Below are 13,243 nucleotides of genomic sequence, written 5' to 3'. Positions count from 1 at the left end.
GGAACAAAGAACTGAAACTACTTGATCACAGCTGCATGAGCAGTGCCTGGGTGAAGCAAGCTGATAATGAGCTGGTGGGTGCAGACCAAGGCAGAAATACCATGAGGATACCAGTCAACGTAATACCACAGAAGGGTGTCAGCATTTCTGCCAACCATCCAGAGGGGCGTAGGTGCAGAAGCAAGAGAATAGAAGAGAGGGCCACAGATAAGTAAGAATTTGAGAAGCCTCCAACTGCTACCAGTGGGACATGCAGCCTGCTTCTCCAGTCCCAGCCTTCAACTCATGTACTTACAGGTTGGCCACCATAAGCGGCATGGATGTAAATATGGCTGCTGTGCTTAGGGATTCGCTAGGGATTTAGGACTGCTTTTGCTTGTTTTTATTGCATATGTATGATTCTTTCAATAAACTGTACATACAAGGTGTTTAATTATAAATGCTACTGTCGGTACATTATTCTCCCTAACAAGGTCTGTGCAACCGAGTAACATTTAAATCAGCTAAAAGTTGCATGTAACAGGGACACTGTTTCCAGTGGTTCTATTCCTACTTGGAGGGTCATTTCCAGAAGGTGGTCCTTGGGGACAATTGCTCTGCTCTATGGCAATTACGTCATTGGGTTCCACAGGGATCAATTTAATCCCCCATGCTATTTAACATCTACATGAAACCACTGGCGGAGGTTATCCAGAGATATGGGCTGAGGCGTCATCTATATGCAAATGACACCTAGCCTTACCTCTCCTTCTCATCTAATCCAGGTGAGGCACTGGATGTCTTGAATCAGTGCCTGAGTATTGACTGATTAGCATCAATAAACTGAAACTCAAACCAGATGAGATGGAGGCAATACTAGTGGGTGGTTCATCTGCCCAGTTGAGTGGTGTTTAACTTGTTCTAGAGGGGGTTGCATTCCCCCTAAAGGAGCAGGTATGCAGTTTGGAGTTTCTCCTGGACTGAGGCACAGGTGCCCTTGGTAGCTAGAAACATGTTTTATCAGCTTAGGGGTTCATCACACAAGGCTGTTTATTTCACAATTTACCAGGGCTTCTGTTTCCGCATTCTAAGCGAGATAAAGATCTGCTCTTTACACAGACAAGTTCTCCACAGCCTTGGGGCAAAGAGTGAGTGGCGAATTAATGGGTCTCTAGAGGGATTCATCTCTCTCTCTCTCTCTCTCTCTCTGCAAAGCAGCATGTGTGTGTGGCGGGGGTGGCTTCACTGCTGTCAGCTATGTACTTGGGGAGTCACTGACTTCTTCTTCCTCCCCCGGCCAGCTGCATGCTCGATTTGAGCCTCTCCTGGCCTGGCCAAGAGAACTCTCCTCCCAGCCCAGGTCAACAGGCAGACATGCTGGAGGAGGGGACAGGGGAGAGCAATTGTGATTTTCCTGCTCTTCTCAGTGGCTTCTTCTTCCCAGGCTGTGGTTATAGCTGAACCATACATTTACATAAAGCCATTAAAATGGATTTATATTTAAATAGTGGATTATCTCAGGGTGTTTTTTTTTAGCAGGATAAAGATCAAATACAGCTGGATGTGCCCTGGAGATTGACGGCATCATGTACATGACCAGCAAACTTCCGTGACTGGCCAGTCACAAGCCCATGATAAATGTCTCATGTAAAGACAGCATTAGGCTGTCTACAACCCTATCTGGACAGAGACAGCCTGGCAACAGTTATCCATGCTCTGGTAACCTCCTGGTTGGTTGCATACAATGCATAATGCATTGTATGCTGGACTACCTTTGAAAATAGTTCAGAAACTTCAGTTAGTCCAAAATATTGCTGCTAGGCTAATAACTGGGACAGGCCGATATGATCATGTGATGCCACTGCTTCATCAGCTGCACTGGCTTCCTGTCCATTTCTGGGCCCAGTTCAAAGGGTTGATGTTGATCTTTAAACCCCAAACTGGCTTGGGGCCAGAGTATCAAAAAGAACATCTCCCATAGGTATCTGGCTGGACTTTGATGTCATCTTCAGAGGCCCTCCTCTGGGTGTCCCCACTGAATGAAGTTTGGTGGGTGGCTACAAGAGAGAGGGCCTTCTTGGTTGTGACACCCGGTTTATGGAATGCCCTCCACAAAGGAGCTTCGCAGGTGCCCATACTGGAGTCTCTTTGGTGCCAAGCAAAATATTCCTTTTCTCCCAGGCATTCTAGACTCCAGCATTTACAGTTTAGATTGCCCCATAGAGTGCTGGAACGGCTACTTTAATATATTTTATATAGCATTTTTTGTGTTGATTATGGTTGTGTACTGTTTTTATTTTATCACATATTCTGTCCAGAGAACTTTCTGTTATTGGGCAGACTAAAAATATCATACATACATACAGGATTGCACTGTCAGTCAAGAAAAGCCGTTAAGTAGTGATAGATGAAATCCCTTTGCCTAACCCTGGAATCTATCTGCTTTTTCCACACTTGCAGGGAGAATAATAAATAACATCAAGTGTTTTTTAAAAAATTGGGAAAGCTCCAGAGAAAGAATAGGTGAAGTGTGTTCCCTCTGGTTCCAATTTTCCCATCTCCTCTCCAAACAAAATATCACCAATAACAAAAACGTTTGAGCAGAGGGTGGGAAGAACCAGTGTTGGAGAGGGCTCACTAGACAGAAGAGGCCTTGCTGGCCCTTTCTTAGCTGGAAATGATGCTTCTGGGCATGCTCAGGAGGATCATGCCCTGCCCTGCCCTGCCCAGAAGCATGGGATTTGTGCTTTGCTCAGCCTCCTGATACAATTCAGGAGTTACAAATTCCATGTTCCCTGATCACACTCTGGGATCTAGTCAATCAATCAATTCATATCCCACGGTTCCTCCAAGGAGCTCAAGGTGGTGTACACTGGTTCTTCCCCCACCCCCATCCTGGTTATTGTCACAACAGTCCCATGAGGTGGGCAGTGGAGGCTGGTGGCTCTGATTTTGGTGGGGCAGTGAATCCATGCTGGTTTCAGTCAGAACCAGCCAGAACTCTAAAGGAGCTATCCAAAGCCCTGAATCCTATCCCAAAAATGGGTCCAGCACCTTGGATATCTCCTTTAGAGTTCTGGCTGGTTCTGACTGAAGCCCAGAATGTATTCAAAGCCCCACTGAATTCAGAGCCACCAGCCTCCACTGGAGATAGGTTATACTGAGAAAGAGAGGTGAGGATCCCTCCCATTTTATCTCTCACCCAAGATCCACAAAAATATGTCCCCTGTACCCTGTATGCCTCTACATTGAAAATTCTTTCTACATTTGTGAACCATTTCTTGAAGCCGTTTGTTTCAAGGATAGAATGCATTTTTGCAGTTTATTAATGATATTGATTTAAAGGGAAATCAGTGTGGTTGGTCACACAACCAATGAAAGCTATTGAACATACACTGAATAAGAGAACAGTTAGATCTTCCCCCTCCATGGGTTTCATTTGCTCTCTAGCCGAATTGTCTCTGAAGAAAAAAAATGAAGGTAAATTCTATTGGCAAATATTGGGTGCAGCCATTGGGTGTAGATTTGCCCCAGAACTAGCAAATCTGTTTATGGATCAGTAAGAACAGCAGCATATTCTATCTGCCAATAATTAATTTTTAAAATGCATTTTTAAGTATAAGAGATTTCTGGGTGGTATATTCATTATTTGGAGAGGTTCAGAAGAAAAACTAAAGGAATTTTGACAATATTCCAACAGTCTACAGGATGTGATTAAACCTGAGGTGAATTATGACCATCATAAGATTAACTTTTTGGATGTAGAGGTAAGAATATAAGACTACAGAATTCACACAGATGTGTAAAGGAAACCCATTGACACCAACTCTTCCCTGGCAAGGAACAGCTTCCACCATGGTTATCTAAAAAATAATTGACTGTACTTTCAGATGATGAGACTGCAGAGGAATTGCAGTAATAATAGGGATTTTTCTAGACAAGCTAAAATTCTCATAGAACAACTTAAGTGGAGGGGCTATGCTTCTACAGTTTTGAACCAAGCACTCTATAAAGTTAAAAACATGGATCACATTAGAGCCCAAGCAAAAGCAAGAAAATCAGGAAAAGTTTATAGTACCCCTAACCTATTGTTTTGCCAAGAGGCAAAGGTTCTTTTAGGATTCAGAAGCAGTAAACACACAAGTGGATAAAAGTCAAGGATTTTATTAAAGAGCTGGCAAAATTATACAGAGAAACACAAGATACTGATATTGAGCAAGATAGCTTACTTCCCCGTTCAGTTCTTGGGAGTTCCAGGTGAACAACAACGGAGAGACCCCGCTCAAATGGCCGGCATGCAGCATCTCCACGGTCCATGTCTGTGTTGAAGCTCACTGTGGGCATGTCTCTCGTGACTTTTATACCCGAGTTCTCCTTTAGCTACATGCAGGTTTGAAGAGCACCCTAATTACTCACACCTAGGGTGATGGTCAGATTCTCAGGTCTCATGGGGGGCAGGGGATCCTCATAGCAATGGGTTTAGCTCACTCTCCACTTTGTGGTGCTTTTTACTGAAGTCGAATCTGCTCCATCCGGGGGGACACGAGGCTTGAAAACCCAGATTATCCCAACCCCAGAGCTGCTAGGGCTCTCAGCAGGTCACATGGAAGTTTACTGCAAATTACTGCAAATTGTTTGGGTGTCTACTGGGTGGAGTCTTGTCCACATCATCATTTAGAGAACCTGTCCCCTCCCTCCCACTCTTACCTTAGTCAGCCCCTTCTGCTTTCTCTGGCTGGTGTGTGTGTTAGCACTTCCACCCTCCCCATCCTATGTCCAACTCTCCTCACCCATTTTTAACATTTATTTTCCCTTTAAAACTGCAATAGCACAATAGCAACAGGAGTAAATGCACAGACCCATTGATTTCCTTTTACTTAGGGTGCTGGAACCATCAGGTGGAGTAGTTCTTTCCTGGGGGATGTTGCCCTGCCTCTGCTTAGCAGCGAAGTAAAGACTTCTCCTTCAAATGCGCTATTTTGACTTATTGGGGTGCCCTAGATTCGCTATAGTGCATCCCTATTAAAGAATGAAGGGGCTAGCCATGTCCCCACCACCCACATTAAATCCTGAGCATGCCTCTTTAACCTGGCAGTGTCCTGGGATGCCCCATTCCCTCTTGTTTCCCCAATGGAAGTAGTTTTTCCCATTCCCATTGAGAAAATCCCCAAGAGCACAGCAGTGACCCCTCACATTACCACAGTAGTGGGGGCACTCAATCACTTTAGGTAGCCTGCTTTCAATCTTGAACATATCCTCCCCTTCTGTGCATGTTCACTCAGAATTAAGAAATACATCTCACTCCCCTGCAGTGAAAGGGTTAAAAAATAATTTTAGTAACTCACCCTAAAGCGCTCTTTCATGTCTCTGATCTCTCTTAAATCACTATTGTGATTTGTGCTTCTTTGATGTTCCGTAGTTTCTCTGTTTTTATGTAAAATCCCTTCTCCTCTTTATCAATTTAGGGAGCTTCTCATTGCGAGCAGGGGGAAGGAGAAAGGGAGAAAGGGTGTGTGTGTGTGTGTGTGTGTGTGGAAGCAATAGACAAAAGTATGCACATGGGGAAAATGGGGTGAGAGCAATAACTCTGCAGCAGGTAGCTGGGATGTGGTGAAATTGTGTTTGCAGGGAGCTCTCAGGAGCCTTCAGATGCTACACTGGAAGACTGGGTATTTTACTTTCTTCAGAGAAATCTGCACACCCTGGGAAAATTATTCTATGTCCACCCACCCCATACCCCACTTGTAAAGAACTCCACTCCCCCCAGCCAGCTGCAGTTGGCGAAACAGGAGTGCTTACTTCGGGTTCACGATCTAGCGCTAATGTGCTATTTTGATGCTGCACTTTTATGCCTTATTGATTTAAGAGGCTTTATTAAAGTTAGAGGCTGCTGGGCTGAGCACACCTTTACTTTGCACCAGAGTTTAGTGGTAGGCAAGGTGAAGTAAATACCACAAGGTAGCTCAGAACTCCTGAATGGCCAGCCGTGAAATGGCGGAAACATTGGGAAAAATATAGGGAGGTGAAACATTGGGGAAACACCCCTTGACTGAGGTCAGTAAGGTCATGGCCAGGTGAAAGACACACCCCTGGGCAGAGCTATCATGCCAGTAAATGTGGAGGGTTGGTGCACACTGCAACAGAATCGACGACAAGCCGAAATAAGGAAAACAATCAGACTAAAAGTAGTCGCAGAAAAACTGTGTTTTTTTGGTTCAGAACTCCAGGGTGGCTGTGGGATGGCCATAATGTCATGTGCCCCAAATGACCTCCAAATGTAGCAAACTTGCAGCAAAATTCCTGTGGGGATAACCCTCTGATGCTGATACATTCTTGTACCACCCAAAAGATAAGCTAAAGTGAGTGAACAGTGGCCAACCTAACTGATTCAAGGTTGTATGTTTCCCAGACAATTGACCTTGGAAAGCAAAGCCTCCAGCCTAGAGGCTTGAGAGCTCTTATGGAGGGCAGGTTTTTAAGGTTCTCCGGGAGATTCAGGCATGCAAGAAACAACTGTGGCATGCAACTCTCTTATCTCCTAGAAATGCAGTGGTCTTCCGATGCATTTCCTCTACACCTATGATGGATATACAACACAAATTAGAACCGTGGTCTGCAAACATTGGCATCTTCTGGCAGAAATCCCACAGTGCAGAGGCAATCCTGTGTTCGCTTATAAACATGCACGCAATTTGAGAGAGTTATTGGTTCACAGTACTTTAAAGGCTCCTCCACGTTTGGTATCTTCTAATAAAGAGAGCCAGTGTGGTATAGTGGCTAGAGTGTTGGACTGGGAGTTGGGAGATCCGGGTCCTAGTCCCCACTCAGCCATGGAAGCTCACTGGGTGACTTTGGGCCAGCCACAGACTCTCAGCCCAATCTACCTCACAGGGTTGTTGTTGTGAGGACAAAATGGAGAGGAGGAGGATTATGTACGCCACCTTGGGCTCCTTAAAGAGGAAAAAAGGCGGGATATAAATGTAATTAATTAATTAATTGTATAGGTGATGGAAAGATCACTAGTAATTACCCACGTGGCCAGTGTAGTATGTGTGGGAATTGCATTAAGCATTTCAGAAACCCTTCTGATAATCAGCATCATTACATCAAGGAACATTGTAATACTAAAGGAGTCATCTATGCTGTTAAATGTCCGGACAATCTGATATATGTAAAAATGGCCACCAGATCTATAAGGATTAGGATTTGCAAACACAAGAGCTGCATCTGTTCCTGAAGGCTCCAGACTCCCATGGTGATATCCTTCAGTGGCACAGGGTGTGATGACAATGATCAAAAGTTCTGGACAATTGAAAGGATCCAAGGACAAGGGACTAGGCTACATCATCAACTGAGGAGGAGAGAAATCTTCTGGGTTTATACTTTAAAGATAATGCTGCCCTATTGACTCAATGAAGAGTGTAATCGGATGCCAGTCTTGGAATCTCCTTTTGTTTTGTTCTGTATTGTGTTGTACTTGTAACTTGCCATTGTTTTATTTTGTATTTTTGTTAATGTTGCTGTATTGTTTCAGAATAGAAACGTGTGTTTCAGAATAGAAAAACTTGTATTGGTTATGAATAGCAGTTTACTTTATGCCCGATAAATAATGGGATGGATGTGGCTTTAAAGTTTAGGCTCTGTTTTTAGGACCTCAAGAACACCTTGGGGTGCAATTCTATTTATGTTTAGACAGAAAAAAGTCCTACAGCTCCCAGCATGCCCCAGCCAGCTATACTAGCTGTCTAAACATGCCTAGGATTTTCTGTCTAAACATGCCTAGGATTGCGCCCTTACTCAGTAATAGATAATTACAGTAATTCCTTCCAAGTTGATTTGATAACACAATTGCACTGAGTTCTGATTAGGGTCTGTATATAGCAACCCAGTTTACAACATCAAATGGTCACACACAACATCTAAGCCATCCCCAGGAGTTAGTCAGTGTGTTAGCTTTTTAAAAACTGTTTAGAACAGCGGGTTTGTTTATTTTGGTTGTTAGATGGCTGCATCAGGCCGAAGAAATTAGTCATTTGGGGTAAGAATGCTCTAGTCTTTTTTATGATGTGGGCTACTCTCTGGGTTCTTTGTGCTAGTTTCTGCATTGTGGTTTGGTCATATGTTAGATATACCTGGGAGATGACTGAAAATTAACATAAGGTTGTTTTCTTTCTTTACATGTTTCAGAACATAGGAGGAAGTGTCCTTTCCCCCCTTTTCCTGTATGCTGTTCCATGAAAGCTGGTGGTTCCGATGTCAGTATGATGGTGAATTCACTCCAGTCAGAAGTCTAAAGGAGCTATCCACGGCTCCTTTAAAGTTCTGACTGGTTCTGAGTGAAACGCGGAGCAGATTCAGTACCCCACCAACATCGGAGCCACCAGCCTCCACTGATGCCATTACCAGTCTCATGGTGTGGATCTCAGATTTTGTATATATAACAATTACTGGTAAATTGATCTTTTATCAGTCTATATTTATTTTGGTATGGCACATTATCTCAGATATCTCTAAGCTTGTGTATTTTGATTTTCAGGTTCCACGTGGGAATTCAAACATCATTTTAAATTTGTTTTAGTGAGGGCTGTAATGACTGTTTATGTTTTCTCCCACTGAAGAGGCTGAGACTGGTCAAAATGCATCTGGGATGTTGGTACTGTGTACTTGTACAGGCTTGGATTTGGAAATAAGTTTTGTGACTATATATAGCCTATGTATGTGATGTATTGATGGGCAATTTTTGACTGCCAATCAGTTTTAATTTTGTGTGAGATATTAGCATTTACGTTAAAACGTTGCTCTGTTTGGGGATGTACATAATTTTTTCAACCTATTATGTTTTTGAGATTACACTGAGGGACAGTGGCCGGGTCAGGGAGTGAACTGCATGGCGGAACCCCAGCCCTAGTCTGTCACTCCAAATACAGCATCACACTGGCCCTCAGGTCCTTTCCAATTAAGGATGGGCCCTTTCTCTGCTGAGCCCCCCTCACTGCTTGTTGCCTCTTCCCAGCTTTTCGAGGGTAGGGTTTTTTTGTTTGCCAATGGCTTGAAGGACTGAGGGGGAGTGCATGACACAGGCGGGTGAAGGGGAACCTCCTTACAAGCCAGATCCATATTTAGAGTGGCCTGGGGCCCAGCTTGTAATGGGGTGAGTGATTTCAAAATAATGGAGCTCATTTTCTGAACTCCTCCAATATTGAATTCTCCCCTATCACTGTTCTTACCTTCATAGATTATCTTCAGAATTTCACCTCTATTGAGCTAGCATAATAATTTAATATTAAAATTGTCTATTTAGAGGACTTAAGCAGATTTTTTAAAGGGTTGGTGCCATGGCTTTATTTGTTTAATTAATTTATTTATTAATCGCCGGTCACCCAGCCACTCTGGGCAATGTACAACAATAAAAACAGTTCATACAATAAAATTCAACATTAAAAACATCACATTTCTAAAATTACCCTAGCCCACCCCAAATGCCTGCCTGAACAACCACATTTCTAATGCGTGGCGGAAGCTCATTAAAGAGTGGGCATGGCGGAGTTCCCTAGGGAGGGAGTTCCACAGAGTGGGGGCCACCACAGAAAAAGCCCTCTCCCTCGTCGTCACCAGCCTAGCTGTCCTGGCTGATGGGACAGAGAGAAGGCCATCCAAGGCTGATCTTCTTGAGCGACCTATCTGGTGTTGCTGGAGGCACTGCTTGAGATAGGCTGGGCCGGAACCATATAGGGTTTTATAGGTCAAAACCAACACCTTGAATTTGGCCCGGAAAACAACTGGTAGGCAGTGCAGCTCCTTCAGCACTGGAGTGATGTGATCTCGCCGGCGGCTGCCTTTAATCAGGCGAGGCGCTGCGTTCTGTACCAGCTGCAACTTCCAAACCGTCTTCAGGGGTAACCCCACATAGAGCACATTACAGTAGTCTAAACGAGAGGAGACCAGGGCATGTACTACTGATGGGAGCAGATGGTCGGGAAGGTAGGGGCACAGCCTCCGTACCAGATGGAGTTGGTACAGCGCTGTCTGGCTCACAGCTGACACCTGAGCCTCCATGGACAGCTGGGAGTCTAAGATGACCCTCAAGCTGCAGACCTGGTCTTTCAAGAGTAACCGTACCCCATTCAGCACCATTCAGCATTATTATCCAGTTTACTTCAGTTCATGCTTTCTTTCTCAAAGGTTAAGAACGACTGAAGAAAATTGAGTGCACTTCATACAACTCCATTGATGCTGCAGTGCCACCAAAGCCACCAGCTAAATGTATAAGAAAAGGGGGGAGGTAAGAAGCCCCCCCCTTGTGCTGCAATTGTAAGCCTTTTCCCTTCCCTCCAGGGTTGTTGTTTTTTTTGGGGGGGGGTCAAATTGTGACCCCTGAAATGGTGCTGAAACAGCCACACACACAAACATCCCCCCATTTGTCACCTTCAATAGAGTGACAAACTGAGGAAAGTTGCTTTGGTCCACCCCTGGGCAAGCCACTGTTTGTCTCAGCCTCTTACCTGCAATAAAACGCTGACCCACCTTACAGGAATGTTGTAATGATTACTGATATCATTCACATCAGTGTGATTAAAGAAGGAAGGGACAGCATCAAAACAAAAGGGGTCTCTTGCCTGGCAGCCCATGAAACCTGGAGGTGTCCCTACATCTATGCTTATAAACATTTCAGGACTGGACCTTCAGCTTTTAGTCTTTTAAGTATTAGTAATTCTGAGCTTGTATTGTATCATTTGATTTCCAAATCTCAATCAATCATTTCTGACTTTTATATTTGAACTACCAAAAGTAAACTGTCATTAAAATTTTAAAATCACTCTGTCATGGCCCTGAGCCACAGGTGTTGTGGGAGTTTCTAAATGACAGTTGCCTGCACCAGGGTTGCGGCCGTATTCTTTCAGGCTCATCCCATCCCACACAGTTCCTCTTTTGTGACGGATGATGAACTGATAGCCTACTATGACACTGAAGCAGTGGTATAAACACAGCCAGAAAGGGCAACATTGGTTAGAAATGCAAGGTACCAGCCACTTTGAAGAGCATGTAATCCTAAATATTTTGCTGCTTGACACACATAGCATTCATACATTGACCCCAAAGGACCTCCTCTAAATCAGTGAATTTCCTGAGGTTGCTCAGAAGCATCGTTTCAGCTTGACTGGAATGGGCCAAGCAAGATGGCCTTTTGGCTGGGGTAGTCACCTGGAACTCCTTCCTGCTGCTGGTTACCCCTCCCTCTTTGCAAAAGTCAGGGGGTGTTTTTGCTTGTGATGGAGGAGCCAGGAGCAATGAACACTCTTCCTTTTTGAGGCCTACTCCAGAGTTGCATTAGTGGGCAAATTGTGGCCCTCCAGAAGTGTTGGCCTACAGTTCCCATCAGCTTTAGGCAGCATAGACAAGGGTGAGGGATGCTGGGAATTGTAGGCCAAAATTTGTAGAGGGCACAAGATGCCCATTCCTGGTCTAGACTGACTCAAAATGGGTCAAAACATTTTGAGCAGATTCTTACGGATTTTAAGCCCCACCCTCAAATATTCACCACATTTCTCATTGCAAGTGTGCAATCTCTCTTACGACATTGTGATGTAACTTGATGGAGTAGTGACAAATTCCAGAGGGTAGCCATGTGAGGCTGTCACAGCAAAAGCCATCACCAGTCTAGCAGCACATTAAAGATCAACACGTTTACTGTGTCCCATGAAAGCCTATGAGCTTTCCTTCGCGAGGGTGAATTGCTTTATCTACTTTCAGTCTCATTGCAGAACCGAGAGCCGAGCTCTACTGCTTTTCCACTACATAACCTCAGGTGGAGCTGTGCTATAGCAGAATAGCGCAAATACACCAGTAGAAACAGTGCTTTCAGAAGTAATAGCCCATTCTCCCCATCCTAAAAAAGGGGGAAGGGCTCTGAAAAAACAAGTGAAACTGAAGGATCATGATGTCATCTATAGAACCTGTAAACAACCATGAATAGGGAATGACAAGTGCACAATGAGTGCCTTGTGTAGAAAAGCCTTGTGTCACAATAAATCTGTTATTCTTTAATGTGACATTAGATTCTTTGGTTGATAATGTAGATAATAGTAATGAGTAGCCCTTTCATTCAGGCATTGCCTCTGGACTCCCAGTCCACTCTGGTGCAACAGCAATCATCATGGTTACCCAGAAGAACAAGGGGACTAGAATTTCTCCTATAAAATAGGGGTTCACCAAATATTTGGAGTTAGTTCACAGCAGGCGTTTGTCTCGTTGAACCAGAGATGCTGCAAACTCTGTAGAAAGGGCACATGAAACAGTAGTAAAACTGTTCCGTTTTACTGCTTTGCTGTAATGTTTTTTAAAGATGTTTATTGTTTTATACTGTGTTTATATTAGTTTTTATATTGTATTGTATGAGTTTTTATGTAAACCATTTGGAAATTCTGGGATCTCAAGCAGTATAGGAGCAGCATAAGAAAGAAAGAAAGAAAGAAAGAAAGAAAGAAAGAAAGAAAGAAAGAAAGAGAGAAAGAGTCAGCATAACCTAGCTAGCTCAGCTTCAGAAAGTTGCAGGGCTAAGGATCAGACCTGAAAAACGAACTTTGCTCAAACTTCTGATGCTTTAGCTTTGCCTCAGTGATTTGCTGTCACCCTGTGGCAACTTTGTAAAACTGCAGCTTGTAAAATAATGGTCCGGTGCTTGATTGCTGCTGGCTGAGTATCTGCATTAAATGCAAAATTATTTATAGTCCACCTCTCTACATAATTCATGAAAAGTACATGCATACAGACTGAAGTAATACAGTCCTTAGGACTTGTGATAGCTTGTCCACCATTAACCTTTGTTCTGTTTTCCCAACCCCTTTATTTTATGCTTATGCTTAAGGAGCCAGTAGATTAAAGCCACCAGTCAAAGCCAGACTGAAAATCTGATGTCCAAACATCACTGGGTCAGCAAAGCCAGAACAGAACTGGAATGGAGGTGCCAGAGGGTAGTGGAAGCAGGAGGGGCCAAAGGTAGATCTGGATCTACAGGTAGATCTCTGGATGATTTACAGTAGATTAGCAAGGATTCCTGATTCCCAATTGTTTAACAACAGGAGCAACAAAATGACTCCCTCCTTGCCCTAAATTATACTGCTGAAGCGAAGAGAGCTTGGGGTAAACATGAGTGGGTTTTTCTGTGGAAAGACTGAGCTCCATTCAATTCCTGTGCTCAACATACGTTAATTCTAAGCGTGTGTCTTCTGCACAAGGCTGTGGTTGAAACAACTTAAGCAGATCC

Source organism: Heloderma suspectum, chromosome 3, assembly GCF_057233095.1.
Source record: "Heloderma suspectum isolate Gila_16-S chromosome 3, 16-S_ref, whole genome shotgun sequence".
Lineage (NCBI taxonomy): Eukaryota > Metazoa > Chordata > Lepidosauria > Squamata > Helodermatidae > Heloderma > Heloderma suspectum.
Note: the sequence above shows the minus strand (reverse complement) of the source record.